A 26,058-nucleotide genomic window follows, 5' to 3' on the forward strand; every position below is an offset into this window, starting at 1 on the left:
TCTTCTTCCTTTAGATGATGTTTCCACAGAACTGATGGAGATGAGGGAGAGCTGGTACCCATTATGTGTATAAGTAGTGAGGGGAGAATCACTGCCGATCCCGGACTTTGTGGAGTTTGTTAGGACATTTTTTTGTTTTGTGAATGATCCGTTCATAGATGATAACCATAAGAACCGTATTCCACCACTGAGCCCAGCAAGGGCGTCTCCCCTCCATCTCATCACTATAGGGTCATATACTAGGAAGAGTCGCACACAGTAATATACAGCTGTGATCACATGGGAAAGGTTCTACAACTTCAGTGTAACATATCAGACGTTATTTATATGGGACTACACAACTAGGGGCACAAAGGCCGATAAATCGAACCCCTACACGTTTCACACTCAGGTGAGCTCTTAACTTAACAGAATTCAAGAGAGCCAAGAGTTTTATACATAAGTGACAACTTGGGAAAGCTGCTGTGGCATAATAGTCCATATCGGGAGGGGGGGGGGGGGGGGAATTAACAAATCCGGTAGATACTGCCAACAGAAATACATAAGATCTTACTTAGACTTCAAGCCTAACAAAACCCGGACACACATCTCCATAATCTAGTAAGACTCATGTAGGAAAGGTTTTCTGCGCCAATCACCTACCTGAGAGAGGATTAACCCCTTCAATGGCTATAATGTATAAAGAAGTATAATCTTATGTATTTGTACTGACAATATCTGCCCGATCTGCGATTTACATTTTCAAGTTCTGGGCTGATTGAATGTAATTGTTTGCAAGGAGGTAAAGAGGGGTGTCCTTAAGAGCACCGGGAAGGGGGGAGTGGAGACACCTGGGGGTGAGTGGGTTGGGGATGATGTATCTCCCCCAAGGAGAGCACCCAGAAGGCTTGCTATTCTCAATTATTGTTTTACAGACTTTTTAAAACCTCATACATAATTTAAAGGAATGCTTCCATCCAATAGGTGGGACTGCAGAGATATAGATCAATTTTCCTTGTTTGCAGGTCTAAAGTTGAAATTCACATTCCTTCTTACTGGACTAATTATTTACTGTTCTGGTTATCTCCCCATGTTCTTTATCTAAATGCTATTTATCCAAACCTGCCTGTGTCCTCTTACCCTCTGCCATGTTCCTGCCCTCCCATGTGATCATGTGTAGTTAGAAAATACAGCTATAGATTTGTTGCATTATAAGCCTGAGGAAGGGCCCTGCACAGGTCCAAAAAAATCACTTTAACATCATATATTTTTGTTAGCCATTAAAAGCTATCATATCTACAAGGTAACTTGATTTCTGTAACTGAGAACAATCACGTTTGCACCCTGATATGGACTATTGTGCCGTACTATCTCTTCAAAGTTACAACTTGTATAGACAGATGTATAAAGGCATTCCTTGTATCCTTAGTTTTTTTTTGTTTTTTTTTTATAAATCAATGTTTATTGAAATTTTTACAGGATATGACAGACAGAGAATTGTACAGTGTACCATACATGCAGAGAGCTGTAGATAAGAATATATATATGAATTAGCAATCCGCTATACCCAGGCATTTCAGCAGAACAGGTACAGTATCTCTGGGTTAAGAAAGACAGACTGGGGGGGGGGGGGGGGGGGAATGGTCCCCCTAAACCAAACAATAAGGTTCTAACCTATGCTACTGTTGTACGCAACTATTGTAAGGACCTGAACAGACAAGACAGACTATGGAAAGGGTGGGTAGGGGAGGAAAGGTTTACGGAAGGATGGGTGGGGGGGGAAAGAGAGGGAGGGTAAAGAGAAAGTGAGCGCTAGTAAAGGGAAAGGTCATCGCTGTCGTTGAGGCTCTTCTCAGCTACAACCCCGGCAATGACCCAAAGGCCAGCTTCAGTTTATGCCGGAAAGAGGAGGGTGGGAGTTAAGCACAGGACCCCAGCTCGAGCCATCGGGGCTGGGGTCGGGCTGAAGCTGTGAGCAATAATAAGACCGACACTGTCCTATGGGGAGAGAGACAGGAGTGCATGGGTCAACGAGAGGTTTCTGTCTCAGTCCGATTGCTGCATACCGCTGGCATTGGGCAACGCTCCGACAATGTTGTCCCTAATGGCGTGCCATGGGCTCCAAATTTTTAGGAAATTATCATGTGTCCCCTTGGACCAACTGGAAAGCTCTTCGAAATTCGCTAAAAGGTCCGCTCTGTCCCTCCCGAGAGCCAGAGTAGGGGCGTCTTGTTGCTTCCACATTAGGGGGATCAGAGCTTTAGCTGTATCGAGCAAGAAAGCAGTCAGTTTGTGTTTAAGAGGATGGAAGGCTGGGGATGGCCTCCACAGAAGAACCACCTCAGGGGAGAGATCCAAATTAGGGGAGAGTTTTTTCAGCACCACCCCAACGTCCCTCCAAAAGGGAACTATAACATGGCATTCCCACCATATATGTAGAAATGAGCCAGTGGCAGATTCACATCTCCAGCACCTGTCCTGCATGGCCAGCTTATGATCGAACAGCCACTGCGGGGTCCTGTACCACCTCGCCAGGAGTTTATAGTGGGATTCCTGTGAGGTGACACACGGAGACAGGCCGAACGCATAGTTGAGGATGAGTTTGGTTTCGCTTCTGGATAGAGATATGCGAAGCTCCCTCTCCCAAGAGATGAGGAAGGCAGGTTTCGAAATGAGTGGGGGGGGGGGGAGATAAACTGTTTGCGAATATGGGCTATTCTCCTTGAGGCTAAGGAAGACCCATTGATTGTGGATTCAAAAGGGATCAGAGGCCTGGTTGATTTGTGTACACCAAAAAAGTCCATGAAGACTTTTGTTATATGAGTCGCTGCGAGAAAAGGTAAGTTCCGGTTTGGAAGGAGATCTTCTAATAAGGAGGAAGGAGGTTTATGGGAAAGAAAGAAGATGTCTTGAAAGCATTTACCTTCAAAGATCCTCCAAGCTCCAGCCGAGCATGAGTCAAGGGTTAGGCCCATGAATTTGTAAAGTGCACAAAGGGGGGCACTAGGGGTAGGGGCTGGGTGCCAGGGTCTCTCTTAGAGTTTCCTATGTCTCTAACGGGCCTCTTAATAGGGGGTTGAGTCCAGGCCCCTGTGATTGTTCCTGCCAGGGAACCACAGATCCTCTATGAAAGAAGAACCATACGATCTTCTAGCTAATGTCTGGGTAAGGGGATCTTTGCTCGGATGGAAAAGTTCCATCCAATAATTCATTTGCGTGGCGAGGTAGAACTCCCAAACACAGAGGAGAGCCACTCCTCCCTCACAGTGCCGTCTGACTAGGAGACAGTGGGCCAGTCTCGGTCTCTTCCCCATCCACAGGTATCTAGAGAAGATTGATCTGAGAGTCTTGAAAAAGGAGGTTGGGATGAAAATCGGAAGGAGTCTGATCTTATATAAGACTAGCGCTGTATGCCCTGGAGGTGCTTGCTTGTCCTGCGGCTAGCGTGTTGTCGGAGAGGGTGTTTAGTGCGGCTGGGGGAATCATCACAGATAAGCGTAGCCGCTTGTCAACCGACAGTGCCGACAGGCTAACACTCATCAAGATGAACAAAGGCTGGATTTCCCCAGACTTCTGTTCTCCACCAGCGGACAGCAGCGATACGTAAGCAATACGTAGGCTGCACCCGCGGATGGAAGCTACGTTCTCTCTCACCATCCAAAACGGGGACATTTCTGCTTCATCAATCTGTGTCTAATATTCCTCCTCCTCCTCCTCCTGCTCCTCCTCCTGAAACCTCACGTAATCACGCTGAACGGGCAATTTTTCTTAGGGCCACAAGGCTCACTCAAATAATTTTTCAGAACAATTTTTATAAGTTTCAATGCGCTTAAAAGCATTGGAACTTTAACTTGAACCAATTTTTCGTTACACTGGGCTGCCTCCAGGCCTAGTTACCACTTAAGCCACATTAACCAAAGCGATTAATGGGTTTCACCTGCCCTCTTGGCTGGCCATGGCCAATTTTTGGGATGTACATTAGTACTGTTGATACAGCAATTTTTGTGGGCCCTCGCCTACAGTGTAATCAAATTAATTTTTAGGCCACCTGCATTACAGCTGACGTTACCTCAGCTGTGTTGGGCAATGCAATGGGATATTTTTGTGTACCGCCGGTGGGTTCCAGGGAGCCACCCATGCTGTAGGTGCACACTGAGTTTTTAATACATCTGTACACTTCTAAAGAACCCGTCTGACTGGGGCATGCAGTGTGGGCCGAAGCCCACCTGTATTACGCACGACATTACTACCTCAGCTGTGTTGGGCAATGCAATGGGATATTTCTATGTACCGCCGGTGGCTTCCTGGCACCCACCCAGGCAGTGGGTCCACAGGGAGTTTAACCTACATGTGTCCACTTGTAAAGAACCCCAGTCTGACTGGGGCATGCAGTGTGGGCCGAAGCCCACCTGCATTAAGCACGACATTACTACCTCAGCTGTGTTGGGCAATGCAATGGGATATTTTTGTGTACCGCCGGTGGGTTCCAGGGAGCCACCCATGCTGTAGGTGCACACTGAGTTTTTAATACATCTGTACACTTCTAAAGAACCCGTCTGACTGGGGCATGCAGTGTGGGCCGAAGCCCACCTGTATTACGCACGACATTACTACCTCAGCTGTGTTGGGCAATGCAATGGGATATTTCTATGTACCGCCGGTGGCTTCCTGGCACCCACCCAGGCAGTGGGTCCACAGGGAGTTTAACCTACATGTGTCCACTTGTAAAGAACCCCAGTCTGACTGGGGCATGCAGTGTGGGCCGAAACCCACCTGCATTAACCCTTTCCAGTCCACTGTGTGACCTGTGAAGACATTAGGGTTTAAGGCTGTACAGCTCCGTTGTTGGTAGACGTCCGTCGGGGTTCTCTTACTGTATATTGCCAGCCTCTCTGCTGTCGGAGCCTATCCTACGTGTCAGCTCATGCAGTACTGGCTTTAGCCAGCATATAGCGCCGTTGTATAACAGCAGAAAAAGAGTAAGCCCCCTAGGAAAACCATATACAAATTGGATTGGAAAGGGTTAAGCACAACATTACTACCTCAGCTGTGTTGGGCAATGCAATGGGATATTTCTATGTACCGCCGGTGGCTTCCTGGCACCCACCCATGCTGTAGGTGCACACGGAGTTTTTACTACATCTGTACACTTATAAAGAACCCCAGTCAGACTGGGGCATGCAGTGTGGGCCGAAGCCCACCTGCATTAAGCACGACATTACTACCTCAGCTGTGTTGGGCAATGCAATGGGATATTTCTGTGTACCGCCGGTGGGTTCCAGGGAGCCACCCATGCTGTGGGTCGACAGGGACTTCACAATAGGGAGTTGTACCTGCCTGTGTCTATGAATTAAAAAGCCCGGTCTGACTGGGGCATGCAGACACCTTGACAGAATGAATAGTGTGTGGCACATAGGTTCCCCATTGCTATGCCCACGTGTGCAGCTCCTGATGGCGGTGGCACAGGATTCTATTTCTCATTGCTTCTGTACAGCATTGTGGGCTATCGCTCCGCCACTTTTAAAGAGGGTTGCTGCCTAGCCGTGCCAACCTCTGCAGTGTGTGCCTGCGGTCCCTCGTCATGGCAGACGCAATTCTAAATAGACATGAGCGTGGTGTGGCATGAGGGCAGCTGAAGGCTGCCCAGGGACACTTTGGTGTGCGCTGTGGGGGGGGAGGGGGGGCGGTTGGGCAGCATGTAACCCAGGAGAAGTGTCAGTGGAGTGTCATGCAGGCAGTGATTGTGCTTTGTTGGAGGTAGTGTGGTGCTTAGCAAAGGTATGCCATGCTAATGAGGGCTTTTCAGAAGTAAAAGTTGTTGGGAGGGGGGGGGCCCACTCTTGCCGGTATTGTGGCTTAATAGTGGGACCTGTGAACTTGAGATGCAGCCCAACACGTAGCCCCTCGCCTGCCCTATCCGTCACTGTGTCATTCCCATCACTTTCCTGAATTGCCCAGATTTTCACACATGAAAACCTTAGCGAGCATCGGCGAAATACAAAAATGTTCTGGTCGCCCATTGACTTCAATGGGGTTCGTTGTTCGAAACGAACCCTCGAGCATCACGGGAAGTTCGTTCCGAATAACGAACACCCGAACATTTTGGTGTTCGCTCATCTCTACTGGCGTGCTCTAGTGGTTCCAAGCTGTACGTGTCATAATACAGCCTTAATGACATCACAATGCAGCTTTATAGAACATGTTGGGGCATGTTCAAGGGCGTCCGATGTTGATGACATCAGTGATGACATCACAATAGCAGGTGGCTTACTTATTCGATCTACGTGGGGGGGGGGGGCGTAACTTTCGACGACGCTCGCACGCCATTTATCGTAGGATATTTGTACTATGCCTATAATCTTCCCAGGAGTGTACTTAACAACTTCCCAAAGTTTCATGGCGATCGGATGAATGGTGTAGTAGCGCATAAAGGACAAACAGACACGCACGCAGACACGCACGCAGACAGACATACATTCAATTTTATATATATAGATAATGGGGATGACATAGGATTTTAGAATGTTTTTCCTGCCTAGCCAGGAAATAAAAGGAAAATCATAGGAACGTAATAAGCTTTTAATCTTAGTTATTAGAGGGAGAAAGTTTGCCGTGAAAAGGTCTTCTGCTTTTTTGGTGAAACTTATGCCCAAGAGGACAGTAGATTTACTGAAACTGATTTTAAAATTAGAGAGGGCTCTAAATTCCTCTAGAAGTAAAATGAGTCTGGGGAGGCCCTGTTCAGGATTCGTGATGAGAAAGACTATGTCATCGGCATATGCTGCCGCAGACAGGGTCTGCCTGCCAACTTTCAATCCTAGAATAGAGGGGTCCCTCCTGATCTTTGGAGAAAAGGTTCCAGAGCCAGTAAAAATAGGGTAGGGGATAAGGGGCAGCCCTGGCGAGTGCCATTGTTTATATCAAAGGGGGGGGGGGGAGAGTGAGTTATTGATTTTAAGTCTGGCATAGGGCATAGCATATGGGGATAGAATTGCAGAGACGAATTTGGGCGGGATATTAAAGTGGAGGAGAATGAGTTCCATGTAGAGCCAATTCACGCGGTCAAACGCTTTTTTGGCATCCGTGCCTACTAACACTAAGGGAATATTATGGACTTGGGAATATCTTGCTGTGTGGAGAAGTCTAAGGCAGTTATCCTTGCCTTCCCTTCCTTTCACGAAGCCAGTTTGTTCCCGGTTGACCAGTTTTGTAATATGTTTTTCTAATCTTTTTGTAAGCAATTTTGCCCAAAGCTTCATATCAAAGTTTCTAAGGGAAATGGGACGGTAGCTCCCACAGGACTCAGGATCCTTATTTTCCTTATGCACTAGGGTTATGTTGGCTTCTTGTGTTTGCTTGAGAAGAGGGGCTCCTTGTAGGAGTGAGTTAAAGAGTTCAGTCAGATGGGGGACTAGGGTGGCTCTAAATGATTTGTAGTAGATTAGAGGAAGGCCATCTAGGCCTGGGCTTTTACCGGGTGGGAAGGAGGTGAGAAGGTCCTCTATTTCTTGAGGAGAGACGGGACATAAAGTCCGTAATTTCATTGTTAACTATTTTAGGTAAATTTAAGTCTCTCAGAAAAGATTCAATGTGGGTCTTGGCGCTAAGGCCTCCTTCCCACGAGCGTGACGGGCTCCGCCGCGTAATATTACGCTGTGAAGCCCGTCACGGCGCCCCCCAGAGCCCCTATACTTACCTGCGGGAGATAGCGTGAAATCGCTTCCCCGCCCACCGCCGCCGCGTCACCGCCCGTCACCGCCCACCGCCTCGCGTCACCAACCGTGTCACGTGCACGGCCGGCCGTGTCACGTGACGCGGCCGGACCGCGTCATTTGGCGTCATATGACGCGCGGCGGTGGGCGGGAAAGCGTTTTTTCACGCTATCTCCCGCTGGTTACAGCGGGAGATAGCGTGAATGGACGGCTTCCATTGACTGCAATGGAAGCCGTCAGTGCGTACAGCCCGTCCTCACCCGCAGAAAATAGAGCATGCTGCGGGTGAGGACGGGAGAAATCGCGGTGCGTAATTCCGCGGTGGAATTACGCATCGTGAGCATTGTGCTATTAGGTTCAATAGAACCTAATAGCTGCGGGCAACGCAGCGGATTTTCGCCGCGAATTACGCGGCGGAAATCCGTTCGTGGGAAGGAGGCCAGTCTCAACTCTGGAGTTAGGGGGTCATGGAGATTATACAGTTGAGAATAAAATAGCTGGAATTCCTTGGCTATCTTTGAGGTGGAAGAGACCTTGGGGCCCGCTTGGGTTTTGATAGAGTTTATGAAGTTTCTGAAGCGTGCCTTTTTGATAAGGGTGGACATATATTTGCTACCCTTATTACCTTGGGCGTACACTATATGCTTAAGGTAGAGGTGCTTCTTATTGTATTTAGTTTCAAGTAGAAGTTTAAGTTCCCTTCTCAGGGACACAAGTTTATCAGTGGATGTTATGCTTTGGGAGAGTTTTGCTACCTGTTCATGATCGGCGATTTGACTGAGTTTGTCGTCGATCTATTTTTGTTGTTTCTTCTTCACTCTGGAACCCAAAGAGATCAAAAGTCCCTTTGCAAAGGCGTAATGGGCTTCCCAAATTATTGGAATCGTTTGGTCCTCTGATTTATTCAATTGAAAGTATTCTTCCAAGAGTTTGTTTAGTTGCGATCTCTCGCTTTCCGAGTCAAGGAGGGAAGGGTTTAATCTCCAGCGCCATTCACGAGGAGCGGGGTTGGGTAGTCGTATATTTAGGTAACCTGGGGCGTGGTCTGAGACGACAATGGAATCTATAGTGGCTTTGACCGTGGACTGTAGGAGAGAGGAGGAGATAAAAATATAGTCAAGGCGCTGGAAGGAGGAGTGGACCTGGGAGTAAAATGTATAATCTTGAGAGGAAGGGTTCAGATTTCCCCACGTATCAACTAAACCTAGTTCTGAAAAGGTGCGATTAAGTCTACTCAATTTCCTCTGTGAGGTTTGAGATCTCCCCACCGAGGAGTCTATCCAGGGGCACATGGTGGAATTAAGGTCCCGTCCCAGAAGGATCGGGCCTGTGGCAAAATGTCTAAGAACCTCCAATTGGGCAATCAACCATGGCATCTGATCTGTATTTGGTGCGTATAAATTGGCCAGGGTTATTTTTGTGTTGTTCAGTGAGCCTCTCAAAAACAAAATCCTTCCTTCCTCATCAGAATATCTTGCCTCACAGGAAAAGGCGATGGTACTGCAAAATAAGATAGCAACTCCCTTGGAGGTGGATGAGGGGTGAGAGCTATAGAAGCATTGTGGGAACTGTCTGCCTGGGAGGGACAGGCACTTGCTTCCCCTGAAGTGGGTCTCCTGCAAGAAAACCACCCCCGAACCATACCTCTTTAGTAGAAGCGCTATATGATGTCTCTTGGCTATGGAATTCAAGACTTTAACATTGAACGATGTGATGCAGAGGGAGTCTTCCATGCCACTGGTGCAGTGTACTCGGACCAAGCACTTGCAGATATGTGAAAAAAGAGATTATATTAGCTGGATGTGGAGGGTACAAGATAGAGTCTGGCCCTAGACCAGCACGAGAAAATCTAGTGACAATTATTTTGGGGAACCTTTTCAATCAAGTGTCCGTGTTGCTTGTTGGTTCTTTGGTCTTTTTCTTTTTCCCTCTCGGGGACTTAAGGTTACCCGCTTGTTGCCATGCCTCTGGGGAGGTCAGCTTTGGGAGCCTCGGGAACTCCGGGAGAGGGAGCCAGCAAGGGAGGTCTATGGGGTCGAGCTCCAGGTGTTCCCAACAGCAGCGCAGATCCTCAGGAGAGCGTACAGTCAACCTGCGACCTTTGTATGAAATGCCCAATCCAAAAGAAAAAAGCCACAAATATTTTATGTCCCTGGCTCTGAGAGCTTCCAAGAGGGGGTGCAGGAGGCGACGTTTTGTCAAGGTAGAGGGGGCCAGATCTTGATGAATATGAAAAGAGGCGTCCCCGTATTTAAGGTCCTTGTAGGTTCTTGCTGCCTTTAGGACAGCGAAGGTATCCTGAAAGGACAGGAGCTTACAGATGATGTCTCTAGGAGGTTCTGTGGAGGAAATAGGGGGTCTAAGCGCCCTGTGGATGCGTGCAATGTTTATAGAAGAGGCTCTGTCTGCGCCTAGAAGTAGCTCAAATATCCCAGCGGCCACTTTGGGGAGTGACTCTGGAGCCCAGGACCCCGGGAGGCCTTTAATTCGAATGTTACAGCGTCTGTTACACTTCTCAAGGTCGTCCTGCATGATAAGGGCTCAGTTTAGGTGGTCATGTTGATCCTTAAGAGCCTGGGCAATGGCCAAGGCTTGGGTGGTAAGAGATTTTTATATTTTCATAGAGACATCACATCATCAAAAGGAAGCGACGTTTCGACCGTTACATAGATGGTCTTTAGCTTGACAAAGACCATCTATGTAACGGTCGAAACGTCGCTTCCTTTTGATGATGTGATGTCTATGAAAATATAAAAATCTCTTATTGCACCTGGAAATTTGGACTCTGCTGCATACTTTTCTTCTTTATTGGATTTACCTCTTGGACCAAGATTCAGTCCCGTGCAGGCGTGCAGTACCTCTTTTGTGGAAAGGAGCCCCCCCCTTATGGGTTATGGTGAGTGCTGCTGAGAATCTCTTCTTTCTAAAGGCTTGGGTGGTGACCGAGGCCGAAGAAGTCTCTAGGTCCTCTAGTTTGCGCCCCACATGTTTTATATCCTCCTTGATCTCGGCTAGTTCTGTCAGCACAGGGTGTAAGGCATTCAAAATTAGCTCCTTCATGAACCCTTTGGGGACGCTCTCGCTGTCCTCCTCCTCTGAGGAGAGCTGCCCCTCCCCCTCCTTACTATGTACAGCTGCAGCCTCATGAGCCGGCGCCATCTTGGGGGCAGGGTGTGGAGAATGAGAACCGCGCTCCTTAAGGTATTTCTGCATCCCCGTCTGGCTTTTGAGGGCTCGGGGGGTGCTCAGCTGGTCACTGCATCTTTCCTTCGTATTCTTCCTCATGTCCGCGGCAATTAGCGGCTGTAAGGGGTTCTCATAGGTGCCGTGCTGAGGGAGCTCCGGACTCAAGCAGCCATCTAGCTCCGCGGTCAGGCTCCGCCGCCCATATCCTTAGTTTTGTGATCAGGCTTTACAGGTAACACATTTCCACCGCCACAGCGGTCTCAGTCACATCTGACATACCATTGCTTGAACACACATTTAAAACGTTCTTCTAAAAACAGCTGATAGCCCTTATACATTACGCTCACTAGGGATCCTCCCTCCTCCCAGCTAACCTTATAAAGGCTGGGGGATATTTCAGAGATCTTACACAATATATTCATCTCTCAATCATTAGCTACTTTCAATCTATACATGTGACCAATGATATTCTTATATGCAGACATTAATCATAGAAAAACTATTTTTATAAAGAGGGTATAAAATACTCACAAGCAGATCAACAAGTTCCACATATATAATATTTAGTTATTGATTTTTTTAAAATTTCCCATAAAAATATGACTGACAGATTCTGTCAGGAGTAGAAAGTTTCTGCAAAGCAGAGAATCTCATCAGAATTCTCCTTGACACAATTGCCCCATATGAAAATCAAAGAAGCATCTTCATTTGTTTTTTGAGCAAAGCCGCAATGAAAACGCAGCTCACAACTATTTTATTGGTCTTGCAAATTATTTCCAATTGTAACCCCTGCCATGCAGGCTAATATTTGTGCAACCTCTAGTTTCATGCTTAAATTAAATGACAGTATGTGCTTATTATTACATTAAGATATAAATTGTTTTGTGCATGTATTTGTTCATTGCTAATTGGCACCTGCAAGGTTAACTATTGAATTGTTCTGGTCTACAACTATATATAGATAAGCTGTAGACTATGACATTTTACACATACAGCCCACAATCACGTGTATTTAGTTCTACACCTGTGGCTTTACAATCTAATGCTGAAACCAAGTCTCTATTCAACTCTTTGGATAAAGAAAAGAACTAAAAACATGGAGAGACATGCATGCAGTCACTAAGTATAGCAAGTTGAAGATGATCCACAAGGGGTTACACATAAGAAAAACCTACAACCGTGTTCAGTACAGAATTTACGGAGAAATTGAATAATATCTTGTCGGAATGTTCCTTAAGGCTTCCGGAGCTGATTATGAAATATGAACAATACGAGCTTCAAGAACTAAAAATGAACATAGGAGGAACTGAGAAATCACTTATAGAAACAGTCAGTCTGACTGAATATGAAAATATGCAGATAAGGATCGAGGTAAATCGATTTAAACTGGAGGAATCCATCATGCTGATAAAGAAACACAAATTTGAGAGGGACCAAACAGATTACAACAGAGGAGAAATCTACAAATGGAAAGGTAACACCCCTCACGGGAAACCGGGATCGATTTTGAAAGATAAAGGGCAGAACAACAAGTCATGAACAAGAGTAACCTTCTCCTCGTCTGATTTTATGGAATGGGATACAAATTATAAATGGTGAAGCCGTAACCAATCAAGCTCAGAAGATTCCACCATCAGAAATGAAAACAAACCAAGAACATCAAAAAACGGGTTAGAAGAGCTAGAAAGAAAAAGGAGATACCCGAGTCGGTGGGGAGGAAATGAATAATAACATAGGACTTCTAACCCCTGTTGTTACATCTGAAGAACAACTATAGGTTCTAAATAAAGGACTACATTTTGTACCGGGTGAAGATTTTGCATTATTTCCAACCTTTACCGATCTGAATCGGTTCGTCAGAGCCCTTGTAGTTACAAAAAAACATTTCTTTGAAGCCAATATGGATAATGAAAATGTTAATTCTAGAGGGATTAGCAAAACACAATGAATACCAAAGAAAACATTTTGCTGAAGTAATGGCACTACTAGATCTTCAGGATTTGGAAAGAGAGAGTGCAAGTACAGAAATAGAGAATAAAAAAGAGAAACTAAGCATGAATATATGGAACTGTTCTTTCTACCGTTTGTCAGCAAGAATGAAATGTGTGGAGGACTTCCAGCAAATGATGGAAACAGAACTAAAAGAATTACAAAAACAGTTACATAAAGTGAAGTCAAAATACAGAAATCTATCAAAAAACAATACGAAATGCTGAAAATCCTAAAGGCTAATGAAAATATCATTCTAAAGAAGTTGGATAAGGGTGGAAATATAGTTCTTATGGGCTACATTATATTCAAATCTTATACATAAAATGCTGGACAATGATCAACTCTAATGAAAGGCTCAAAGAAGATTCAACACAAGAATGCATGGAGAAACTACATACCTTTTGGAAGAAGGTCAATGCCCTGGAGGCTCTAACAAATAAGGAAGCTACTCTCCTACACCCAGAGCACCCAATAACTGCTAAGTTTTATGGATTACCCATAATCTATGAAAACATTTTTCCTCCACCTATGCGTCCAATCGTTGCAGGCATTGGGTCTCCTTGTGAGCACTTAACTTCTTAGTGACGGCCCTATAGTCTTTTTATGTCCTGCTGTTGCAGAACGTGTATAGAGGGATATAGCACTGCTACCTCCCTCCATACACTGCGGGCATGAGCTGTTTATTACAGCTGACACCCGTGGGCAATAGCCGCAATCGGCCGTTCGGCCAATTCCGACTATTAACCCTTTAAATGCTGCTGTCAATTCTGACAGCAGCATTTATTCCCCCGAACGATGTTAGGGGGACCTGTACGGCCCCCGCGGTGAGATCAGGGGAGTCATGCAGATGTCATGGCAGCCGGGGGCCTTCTGAAAGGGTGACTTTATAGACTGCCTGTCAAAAAAGCAGTATGACGTAATGCTATAGCATTATTGAGTAGAAAAAAGAGGTTCCCAGCAGCACAGCATATATCCTCACATAGAGCCATTGGTTAATGGTGTTCACATTTCCTATATATATGGTGCACTTTGTATGATATGTATTGGCTTGAGGAAGGTCTATTACGACCGAAACGTTGCCGTAATTTTTGTAATGGGGAAATAAATCTTGTATTTTTCTACATTGCTGAATGCTGCCAGTCACTATTTCCTTATTCCGTAATGCTATAGCATTATGTCATACTGCAGGAGTGATCAAAGCATCGCTGGTTGTAGTCTTCTAGGAGGACTAAAAGAAAGTGTAAAAATAAGATTAATAAAGTTTTAGTAATTATTTTTAAAAAAGTAAAAGTTTTAAAAAAAACCCCTATTGCCATATTTGCAATAAAAAAATCAAAATAATAAACCAAAAATATGTGTTTGGTATTGCTGCATCCGTAAAAGTCCGATCTATCAAAGTAACATATTATTTACCCCGCACGGTGAACGAAAAAAAAAAAAAAAAGGGACGTCCCGAAATGCAGTTTTTTTGTCACCCTATCTCTGAGAAAAAATGTAATAAAAAGCGATCAAAAAGTCAATTGTATGCGAAAATGGTACCAACGGAAATGACCAGGACGTACCGCACAAAATGAGCCCTAACCTAACTATTTCCCCCCCAAAATAAAAAAGTTATTGTGCGCAGAAAATGGACATAAAATACATTTTAAAAAAATTAAATATCTTTAAAAAAAATACAATTAGTACAGCAAAAAAAAAATTTTCGTTTGGTACTGACCCATAGAATAAAGTTATCAGGTCGTTTTTGTTGCAGTTTGTGCGCCGTAGAAACGACGCACCAAAAGATGGTGGAATGTCGGGTTTTTTCCCATTTTTCTCCGCTTACAATTTTTATGTTCAAAAAGTATTTTATTCGAGACTTTGCAGCATGCAAACTATTACAACATCTATTTTGTTACAACCAGGGTACTATATTTATATGGCTTCCAGAGTTGTGGAGAAGTGCCATCGTCTAGTACCCTTCTCTTCTGTTCTTGATTTATGCAATAAAAGTCTCTTGTTATAGTCTCTGTAACCCTCAGTGAGGAGCTACTTAAAGCTTCAGAAATACTTCTTTAGTTTTAACTAATGCAATCCAACACTAATACAATAGTATAGAAACTGTATCTTAAATTCTGGAACCGGATGTTCTCCTCGCCCCCGAGCGACAGCCCTTGGGCGCCGAGCCCACCGGGACCGACATTCAGCTTAGGTAAAATGCAACTAACTTATCGTAAGGGAGAGAAAAGAGAGAAAAGAAAGAGAGGTTGAAGATTAGGGAAAGGAAGGGGAAGAGAGAGAGAGAGAGAGAAAGAGAAGAGTAAAGGAGGAAAAGGAAGTTGTGGGAAGAAAGTAAAAAAAAGGGGTGTACATAATGCCTCGTGCTCCGTGTTGACCACCCATCCCATGATCTCTTACCTCGCTGGCAAAACCCCCTCCACCAACCACTTGTCGAAATCGGCCGACTTGCGAAAGGTTAGCCACGGCTCCCAAATCGATGGATAGGCTGGATATTTATTATCATCCTCCGCTCTAAGCTCCTCCATATGGCCTATCTCATCCATGGCTGTTACCCAGTTCAGTTTAGATGGAGGAACTTGAGATCTCCACAATCGGGGAATCGCCGCCCTCATTGCTAGGATGAAGAATCTTAGAATTCTCTTTTTGTTGACCCCTATTGGGCCCGGCATAACCGACAACAGGGCTATTTCTGGTGTGAGAGTTAGGGATCGTCCAATCAGAGCATTATGTAGACAGGACCACCAGATATGTGTGTGTCCCCACCTCCGCCAAGCATCTCCAACATAGATCTGAAACCCCTGGATAGAATCTAGCAAGCCACGCTGGGGTTCGGTACCATCGCGTGAGTAACTTATAATTCAGTTCCTGGTGGCTGCCCGATACCGTCATCTTTTGCGTCAAGCATAGGGCCTTTGCCCAATCCTCGTCTGGCACGCTTTGCCCCAGCTCCACCTCCCAGGACTTTCTGTATCCGACCCCAATGTCCCGACCCTCCCCGTCCACCAGCATCCCATAGACTGCGGAGATTTCACCCCTCTTTTTTCCAGGGGTGCCACATAGCACCTCAAATGGTGTTGGAGGCATTATCAGATTAGCTACTGGGCCCAGAGTTCCTATGTAGTGAGCCAACTGCTGGTATTGGAACCACGCACCTGCCCGGGTTCCCCCCTCTCCTGCAGGCTCGTTCAGTTTTAACAATCCGTCTGTCCCTACAATGTCCCGCACTCTAGGGAGCTGTGAGTTCACGCCCTCCAGTAGAGGCAATCCCCCATTACCCTGTAGGAAATCTGGGTTTCCTTTCAAGGGTGTCCATGGGCCTGGCACCCTCACCAGTCCGCTCTTTACTTCGAAGCCATCCCATATCTCCAACACTGACTTCATCAGGGGAGAGACCCTACAGCCCCGTCTACCCAGGCCTCCCTTCAACCAAAATAATCCTTGGATTCGCACTGAAGTGGTTGCCTGTTCCAGTTCCACCCACCGTTCCGTGGATCCTCTACGAACAAGGTCTAACACCACTTTGCAGATTGCTGCTCTATAGTATAGACGTAGGTCCGGGAGTCCCAGTCCTCCTCTATCCTTTCTTTGCGTCATTAGTCTGTAACTGAGTCGTGGTCTTGATCCCTTCCATATGAAGCGGGTTGCTGCTTTTTGAAATTTCTTGAAATAATCTCTTGGGATTTTTATGGGTAACGTTTGGAAAAGATAGAGGATTTTGGGGAGGGTGTTCATTTTGAGCGCATTTATTCTGCCGAGCCAGGAGAGATTTAGTGGCTGCCATTTATCTAAGTCCTTCAGTATTGAGGTGAGGATGGGTTCAAAGTTTAATTCGTATAGTTTCTCCGTGTCAGGGGAAAGGACCACCCCTAGATATTTTATGTGGTCCTCCCGCCATCTCAGAGGGAACCTGTTTTTTAGTTTTGTAATTTCCTCAGTGGAGAGTGAAATATTTAGTATTTCCGATTTTGTCAGATTGATCTTGAAATTACTGACCCTGCTATATTTTTCGAATTCCTTTAGGATCGTGGGTAGGGCCGTTTTAGGGCTTGTCATGTATACCAATAAATCGTCCACGTATAGGGCAACCTTATGCTTACTTCTTGCTACCCTGTATCCCGTAACTTCTTTATTTTCTCTGATGGCATTCGCTAATGATTCCATTACCAGTGTATATAATGTCGGGGAAAGGGGGCATCCCTGACGCGTTTCATTCCTTATACTAACTGGGTTGGAGAGCGTGCCATTTACACGTATTTGAGCTGTCGGGTTGTTATATAGGGCCATTATCCATTTTCTGCACCTGTCCCCTAGGCCTATATGTCTCAGCGTAGCCTCTAAGAACGTCCAATTGACTCGATCAAAAGCCTTTTCTGCATCAACTGAGAGCATGCATAGTGGCAAGTTTGCCTCCTTTGCCCGCTCAATCAGAGAAAGTGACCTGATGGTGTTGTCCCTGGCTTCCCTCCTAGGGACAAATCCCACTTGGTCTCCATTGATGATCCCCGGAGTCAATGGATGTAGTCGGGTAGCCACGATCTTAGCAAAAATCTTTGTATCAATATTTAATAAGGAAATGAGGTGGTAGTTCTCGCATGCCGTGGGGTCTTTACCGGGTTTTGGGATTACAGTAATGGTGGCTTGCAGAGCTTGTGGGGGGAAGATGCACGTGTCCGAGATTGCATTGAAGGCCTTACACAAAATAGGGGCCAGGCGGTCTCCCAGGATTTTATAAAACCTAGGCGTAAACCCGTCGGGACCCGAGCTTTTCCCTATTTTTAGGTCTTTGATTTCTCCTGTGCAGTGAAGTCCCCCTCTTGCCTTTGCTTTGTCCGTGGGTATAGCTTTCGGGGCATGGGCTTGTAAGTATTTTCCAATCTCAGTCGGGTCTCCCGCATTTTCTATATTATAGAGCTCACTGTAGTAGTTTTGGAAGCATTCCAGTATATCTTTAGTCGCGTGTATTTTCCCTTTTTCCTTTGAGTTCATCGTGAATATATGTGTTTGACTGACCCGGGGATTCAGGGCTCTAGCTAACCATGAACCGCTTTTGTTTCTGTACTCGTAAAATTTTCCTTTAAATCTATCACGCATGCAAAGATATTTTTTATCCATTATCCCTAGCACCTGCTGGCGCAATTTTGAGATTTCCACGTTTAGATCTGGTGTGCGTTTCGATTTGTTAGCCTTCTCTGCTCTGTCTAGCTGTGATATCAGATCCGACAACTTGCCTGTCCTATCCCTTTTAAGACGAGTCCCATGGGAAGTAAAAACCCCCCTTAGGACACATTTCAGGGCTTCCCACTGGACTGTCGGGGTTGTTGTGTCTAGTCTATGTGCATCTGTAAATGTCTCTATGGTCTGTTTGACTTCCTGTAGGCAACACTCGTCTCTCAGGAGGTTGTTGTTTAACCTCCAGGAGTTCAAACCGCCTTTTTTCCCCTGCCCCAAGAGGGTCCCATAGACAGGTGCGTGGTCCGACCATATAAAGTTGCCCATTGAGCACCTGGGCTCTAGGTCCAAAAGCTCATGTGAGATGAATATATAATCCAATCTCCCATAAGTGTTATGGGACACTGAATGATGGCTGTAATCCTTGACCCCCGGGTGGAGAATTCTCCAGAGGTCAACGAGTTTCAGATCCGCCAGTTGTCTGCGTAATCTACGCAGTGCTGTCAGGGAGGGTCCAGACTTACCCGAGGACGAGTCCAAGTCTGGGTCCAAGCCGAAATGGAGATCCCCACCCAGGACGATCCTTGAACCCTAAGCGAACCGCGCCAGATCTTCCAGTATCCGGCAGCCAAACGAGACCTGTTTGGAGTTTGGAGAGTACATATTAGCTATAGTTAGTATTTGCCCTCTAACTTCAAGCTTTAGGAAAATGAATCTCCCCTCGCTGTCTACCTTAGAGTCTAGTACCTTGTGCGGGAGGGTCTTGTGTATTGCGATCGATGTTCCACAAGCCCTCTTATCCGGATGCACACTATGATACCAACTGGGGTAGTTTCTAGGACTCCCCTTTTGAACATGTCCGGCTCTGTAGTGAGTCTCCTGGAAGAGAGCTATCATGACGTGTTTCTTATGCATATGCGCCAGGATCTGACCCCTTTTGGCAGGGATGTTCAGTCCCCTGGCGTTAAATGAACAGAAAGTTAGATTTGTCATGGTGGTTTATTTTTGATTGATGAGGGGACTACTTGGGTGCCCTCCATCTGGAGCGTTGGTGAGGCAGAGGCCAAGAAAGGAAAAGAAGAGAGATAGAAGGGGGAAAAGAATAGGAAAAGGTGACAGAAGGTAAGCATTCTGTCGATTGGACTCAGGGTCTCCAACCTCAAAATGAGGGAAACCAACCTTGGGTTGGTTACAGACGATACTTCCGCATCGTCCATCCTGTGGGGGAGGGAAATTGAGGCAGTTGAACAGAACCCCCCCTCCCGCCACCCCCACCGACAAACCAATAAGTGATTAAATGGCAATTTTCAGAAAACTACTTTGCCTTAACTATAACGCTTTTGCAACCTCTATGTAAAGCATGTAACAATAACACATTCCCAGATGACCCCCCACCCTCCCGTGCATAGTCTTGCATTATCCACTCTCCCTTCTAATCCTCTATACCGGGGAGTGTCAGATAAGTGTTTCTCCTTTTGCCGGACCTTAAGACCCACATTTTGTTAAGATTTGGCCTTTGTTCCTAGTGGATGGTCAACGCTGCGCTCTGTAGTTGGGCCCCGACCCTCTTGGCCTATGGGGTCTCACTTCTTGCCACGGCTCTCTTGGTGCTCCCACCGGTAGCGCTGGCACGTACGGCCAGTCAGGTATCGCCACCAATGGCAGTTCTAGCGCTCCTAGGAACCCTGGTAGGTCAGCTGGTGATCTGAAATAAGCTGTTTTCCCATTTCTCGTAGCAATGAGTTGGAACGGGTACCCCCATCTATAATGGATGTTGTTTGCTCTTAGTTCGTTTAAAATCGGTCTTACTGCTCTGCGCAGTTGTAGTAGTGTGCGTCGCGCTAGATCTGGAAACACCTCTATGGGAGCTCCGTTGTACGTTATTGTGTCTCCCTTTTCACGAGCTTTTTTCATTAAAGCCTCCTTATCCTTGTAATAATGTATGCGACAAACCACGTCCCTTGGTCTATTTGGGTTGTCTGGTTTTGGGCCTAGTGTTCTGTGTATTCGGTCTATTTCAACCGGGCTTTCAGATCCTCTATGCAACAGCAAACCAAAGAAGTTACGAGCCCATTCCTCTAGTTGCGTCGGCATGATCTCTTCTGATAGTCCCCTTATTCGCAGGTTATTACGCCTGTGGCGGTTTTCTATGTCATCTATATGTGTCAATATGTCCGCAATCTGCATGGCTTGTGCATTGATCGTTTGACTGTGGGCATCTAGCGTGGAGAGGACCGTCTCCTGTGACTCCTCAACTGCACTTAACTGGTTGCCCACGTGTTTAATCTCTTGCTGTAGCATAGATAGTGCTTCCTTGTGGGAGGCTTCAAGCCTCTAGAAGTCGGACTTAGTTGGCAAAGCACGTAGGTGTCCCCTCCAGTCCCACTCATCCTCCGACGAGGGGTCTTGTATTTGCGGATCTGGTCTGGGGGCTTTGGGCTTAACCGCATTACTGGGGCTCCTGCGGGGTCTCTGCGGTGCGTGACTTTCTCCCTCCTTCGGGCAACGGCTAATGGCTTCTGCTTCTGCAGGGCTTGGGGCCTGACTTTCCCCCATATCACTTCTGGGGGATCTGGAGTGTCTGGTACTCTCTGGTGGGGAGGGCTGGGGGAATGTGGCCCTGTGTTGAGGATAGTCCCCCCTTTTATGTTGGGATTTCAGTCCCATTGGGGTCTTGGGGGGGGGGGTCGCAGGGGTGTATATGGAGTCAGTGTTCATAGGGCACTTATCTGACCCGCCGGCGTCCACCGCTCCTGCATCCGCTGCTGCTCTCTCATCCTCTCCTCCGCTATCGGCATTAGGCTGATCCGCGCGCACATGGTCCGTCGCCATCTTGGATGGGGGGGCCGACGCGCTGTGGCTCCCGAAGTACCGCTGGATATTCTGCGGATCTTCCTCGGTGGCGTCCGGCAGCTTCCCCGTGCCTCTCCTCTTCACCATCTTCCGTCTGGGGTCCTCTGGGTGCGTTTGGTCCGCTGTAAGTAGCTGTATGTCGGTGGCTGTAGCGGGAGCACGGGCAGCGTGCGTCCTATCCATGCATCGTCAGGCTCCGCCCTTCCGCTTACAATTTTTCAAAAGTTTTTCAGTACATTGTATGGTACAATAAATAGTGCCATTGAAAAATACAACTCATCCCGCAAAAAAACAAGCCCTCATTCAGCGACGTCGATGGATAAACAAAGGAACTACGATTTTTTTAAAGGGAGTAGGAAAAAATGAAAATGGAAAAAAGCAAAAAAGCTCCGTCACTAAGGGGTTAAGTGTCTGGGTAGACCATGCTCTGCAACCTGTGGTACGTAGAACACCAGGACACCTTATTGACTGTAAGTGTGTCATACAGCAGTGTAATGGTTTCACATGGGAAAAGGAATATGAATGGCTTGCATGTGATGTTGTGGATCTCTATTCTTGCATACCACTAGAGATCAGCGAGCACACTCATCCGAGCATGATGCTCGTTCAAGCATTAGGGTACTTGAGACGAACACCATGCAGTACTTGAGTCAATTGCATTTCCTTCCCCGCATGTTTAGCGCCATTTTCTAGCCAATAGATATGCGGGGAAGGCATTACCACTTCCTGCTGTGACATGCCAGCCCTCTTCACCCCCACAGTAGTGAGTGGCTGGGCCGATCAGATCACCTCCGAGTACTTAAACTGGTCCTGCCTGCGGCTCGCCTCAGACGCAGGCTGGCAGAGGTTAGGGCAAGTGCTGCTGCTTATACAGGGATAGTGTTAGCATAGGATCCTGTCTTCAAGAACCCCAACTGGATGTAGGTGATTGGCACAGCGGGGACCCCACTCTACCAGTTCCAGCGTGTCCCAATTAACTACAGGATTGTGCTCCTGTAGCCAGGGTAGACCTAGAACGACGTCCACAGACAAGTCTCTCATCACAAGAAATGTGCAGGACTCAATATGTAGGGCTCCTACTGTAAACCTTACTTCCGGGGTAACCAGATTAACTAGACCCACCTGCAATGGAGTGGAATCAATGCCTGAAACCAAAATTGGAGTCTCTAAGCGTAACAAAAACCCAGACAGTTGAGTCACAAAATTATAATTAACGAAATTTGCAGCAGCCCCAGAATTAACGAAGGCTTGCCCAGTACGGTAGAAAGAACGGAATTCTAGGGTGCAGGGCAATAACATCTTGGACATCACAGAGAGTACCTTAGCTCCTAGACAGTCCTCCCGATAACTGCCTAGGAGCGGAAGTTTTCCTGCCGTGGCTTCTTCTTGCAGGTCGCAATGCGATGACCCGACTCCCCACAGTAGAGACAGAGATTCTTCTTTAGGCGATATTCCCGTCGTTGTTTAGGGTTCATGGTTCCAAGCTCTATGGGCTATGTGGTGGGAGGTGATAAAGTCGGGTCATTAGAAGAAGTGGACGTGCGGGGTGGACTGGTCCGAGTGGAGTGTCTAGCCCTCAAGCGTCGGTCGGCCCGAATAGCCAGCGACATGGCTTGCTCCAAGGTCCTAGTCTCTGGGTGGGCCACCAGTAGGTCCTTAAGACCTTCAGACAGACCGGCCAAAAATACATCTTTCAAGGCGGCGTCATTCCACCCGGATTCCGTACAATGTTGGCGGAATTGGGAACAATAGTCTTCCGCCATCATGCAACCCTGGCGCAAGGCTAGAAGTTTAGAAACTGCATAGCCAGCCCGGTCGGGTTCGTCATAAATTTGGCCCAAGGCGGAAAAAAAGGCATCAAGAGCAGTTGGGTGGGAAAGCCAGCAGGTAACAAGAAGGCCCAATTTTGGGGCGCTCCCCTCAGGCGGGTAATGATAATTCCCACTTTCTGGTATTCAGTACCGGAGGAGTGGGGTCGGAGGTCAAAGTAGAGCTTGCAGCTCTCTCTGAATGCAAAAAACTGACTTCTCTCCCCGGAGAAGCAATCAGGAAGCGTAGTCCGAGGTTCTGACACAGTTCCTGGAGCGGAAGAGGGCTGCACGGAACCCGCAGCCACTACTTGGTCCTGTAGCTGCAAGTGTGTGGTTAGGTCCTGGACAAGGTTCGTAAGGACCTGGACCTGGTTTGCTAAATCCGCCACAGCCTCCATCGAGGGGTTCAAAGTTGCGGGTTGGATACAAGGGTCTGACCTTCTTTCGGCCAGTGTTACTGTCAGGACAGAGTCCGAGATAATGGAAGTCCCTGAGAAAACCCGCAACCCCTGTCCCTGCCTACTTGCCCCCCTGGGCTAACCCCCAGGGCAACAACTGGGCAGCGGTCCCTACACTCACTAGGGAAGCGGAACACGGGAAAGACAAACAGACACTGAGACAAACAAACAGTAGAATAGTCAGACTATCCGGGTCGGCAATAGGAGGGTACGCGGTACAAAGGGGTCAGGCAAAAACGAAGTCAAGGTCCAAAAGCAGAAGTCAGAAAGCCAGGGTCACAACAGGAGTCAAATAATACGCGGGTGCAGCTGGAAGACCAAACTAACACTGGCAAAACTGGAAGGAAAACACACATTTAAATGCTGTCAGAACTCCCGCCCCAGCAGCTGATTGGGGCGGGGAGCCTGACAGCAGCAGGGCACAATCAAGGAGATGCTGGGAACACCGCCCCCAGCCTTGCTAAGCAGACAGATACCAAGGAAGCACGCCTGGTAGTCATGGAAATGGGGACGCGGCGCGGGGCAGCGCCAGCTGCCTCCCTGGCAACCCGGCAGCGACCAGATTTACTGCGGCCAGGGGAGATCACTAGAACCGGGGCTCCCCTGCGCCGCACTCCTGCAACCCGGTTGGTAGGACCGGTGGTGCGGGCACAGAGGCCCCGAGAGTCGCCAGTTCTCACACCGAAGCTTTGTGGTTGGAACAGGAGATGGTGGGATGACAGTATGTCGCTTGATAGCCAGACCATCATCATGTCGATATCTCAGCGCGTTTTGGAGAAGGGGGAGGAGCAGGAGGAGGAGGGGGAAGAGACAGCTGGGCACACTGCAGAGGGTACCCATACTGCTTGCCTCTCATCTGTTCAGCATGTATGGGCGGAGGAGGATCCTGAATGTCATCTTTCTAGTGAGGAAAGCGATGTGTTGCGTACTGGTACCCTGGCACACATGGCTGACTTCATGTTAGGCTTCCTTTCCCGTGACCCTCGCGTTAGACGCATTCTGGCCAACACGGATTACTGGGTGTACACCCTTCCCAACCCATGGTATAAGGAGAACCTTTCCACTCTCATTCCCAAAGAGGAAAGGGGTATGAGAGTGATGCAATACCACAGGGCCCTGGTGAAAAAGTGATGCTAAAGTTTCCATCTGACAGCGCTAGTGGCAGAAGATGGAATTCAGAGGGCCAAATACCAGGAATGGAGCAGGGATCAGGCAGGGGAACACTCTCCAAGGCCTTTGCCAGATTTATGGCTCCCCAGCAATACTGTGTCACCACTCCCCAGTCAAGGCTTAGTCGGAGGGAGCACTGTAAAAAGATCGTGAAGGAATACGTAGCCGGTCATACCACTGTCCTCCGTGATACCTCTGCTTCATACAACTATTGGGTGTCAAAGCTGGACACGTGGCACGAACTTTCGCTGTACGCCCTGGAGGTGCTGGCCTGTCCTGCCGCTAGCGTCTTGTCAGAGAGGGTGTTTAGTGCAGCTGGGGGAATCATCACGGATAAATGGAGAATAACAGGAGAAAAATACATCCTCTATCACCACAAAAGAAGGGGGAATTAGCTTTGTCACTCACCCTCGAATATTATTACTCCTCCTCCTTCGACTCCTCCTCCTAAAACAGCATGTCATCACGCTGAACTGCCAATTTTTCTGCAGCCCAAACGGCTCTGTTTAAAAGTTTCTTAACACTTTTTCAATGTTTCAAAAGTATTGATACTTTAACAGACACCAATTTTGTCACAGGGCTGCTTCCAGGCTCTGTTACAAATTAAGCAACAGCGAACTGTATCTTTCAAAAATGTTTATGGGTTTCACCTGCCCTCGCGGTTGAGTAATTTTTCTGGGGAGCACTTGCACTTGTACTTGTGTTTTTCTTGCCCTCGCCTATACTGTTATCTAACTAATTTTTCCGGCCTTCGCCTACACTCTTGGTAACCACATTTTTCAGGGGTTCGCTTATACTCTGGGTAGATCAAAGTTTCAAGGGTTCACCTACACTCTTGCTACAGAAATGTTACAGGGGTCTGCCTAAACTTTTGCTACAGAAATGTTACTGGGGTCCGCCTATACTCTTGCTACAGAAATGTTACTGGGATCCACCTATACTCTTGCTACAGAAATGTTACTGGGGTCCACCTATACTCTTGCTACAAAAATGTTACAGGGGTCTGCGTATACTTTTGCTACAGAAATGTTAATGGGGTCCGCCAAAGCAGTTTCCACTGAATGGTTTGAGGAGTTCACCTATACTTTTGCTACAGAAATGTTACTGGGTCTGCCTATACTCTTGCTACAGAAATGTTACATGGGTCCACCTATACTCTTGCTACAGAAATGTTACTGGGGTCTGCCTATACCTTTTCTTCTGACTGGTTTGAGGGGTTCACCTACACTTTTGCTACAGAAATGTTATAGGGATCTGCCTAAACTTTTGCTACAGAAATTTTACTGGGGTCCGCCTATGCAGTTTCTGCTGAATGGTTTGAGGGGTTCACGTATACTTTTGCTACAGAAATGTTACTGGGGTCCGCCTATACTATTGCTACAGAAATGTTACATCGGTCTGCCTATACTTTTGCTACAGAAATGTTACTGGGGTCTGCCTATACTTTTGCTACAGAAATGTTACTTGGGTCCGCCTATGCCCTAGCCCTTTTGTCAGTAATTCTACCTCTTTAATAAATGGTTAGAGATGTTGAAGATACCATATATTTTAGCTTGATCAAGCTCTATTAATTCTTCATCTGCGTTCCTGTGAAGCAGTTAGAGAGGCATATAAAGGATTGCTATGTATTGTGTTATGTGCTTGAAAAAGGCCCTTTTGTATGGGCTGAAGCACGTGGCAAATAAACTAAGGAGAAACTTTCCATATAGAGGATCTGTCTATCCCGGG

General features: G+C 47.0%; 1 protein-coding gene across 1 annotated transcript in view; it reads left to right on the forward strand.

Annotated features, from left to right (window-relative positions):
• LOC136629122 (zinc finger protein 135-like) overlaps positions 1-26,058 on the forward strand; it is a 489,576-nt gene that overhangs the window by 257,531 nt on the left and 205,987 nt on the right. The window lies entirely within an intron of this gene.

This window comes from Eleutherodactylus coqui, chromosome 5, assembly GCF_035609145.1.
Source record: "Eleutherodactylus coqui strain aEleCoq1 chromosome 5, aEleCoq1.hap1, whole genome shotgun sequence".
Lineage (NCBI taxonomy): Eukaryota > Metazoa > Chordata > Amphibia > Anura > Eleutherodactylidae > Eleutherodactylus > Eleutherodactylus coqui.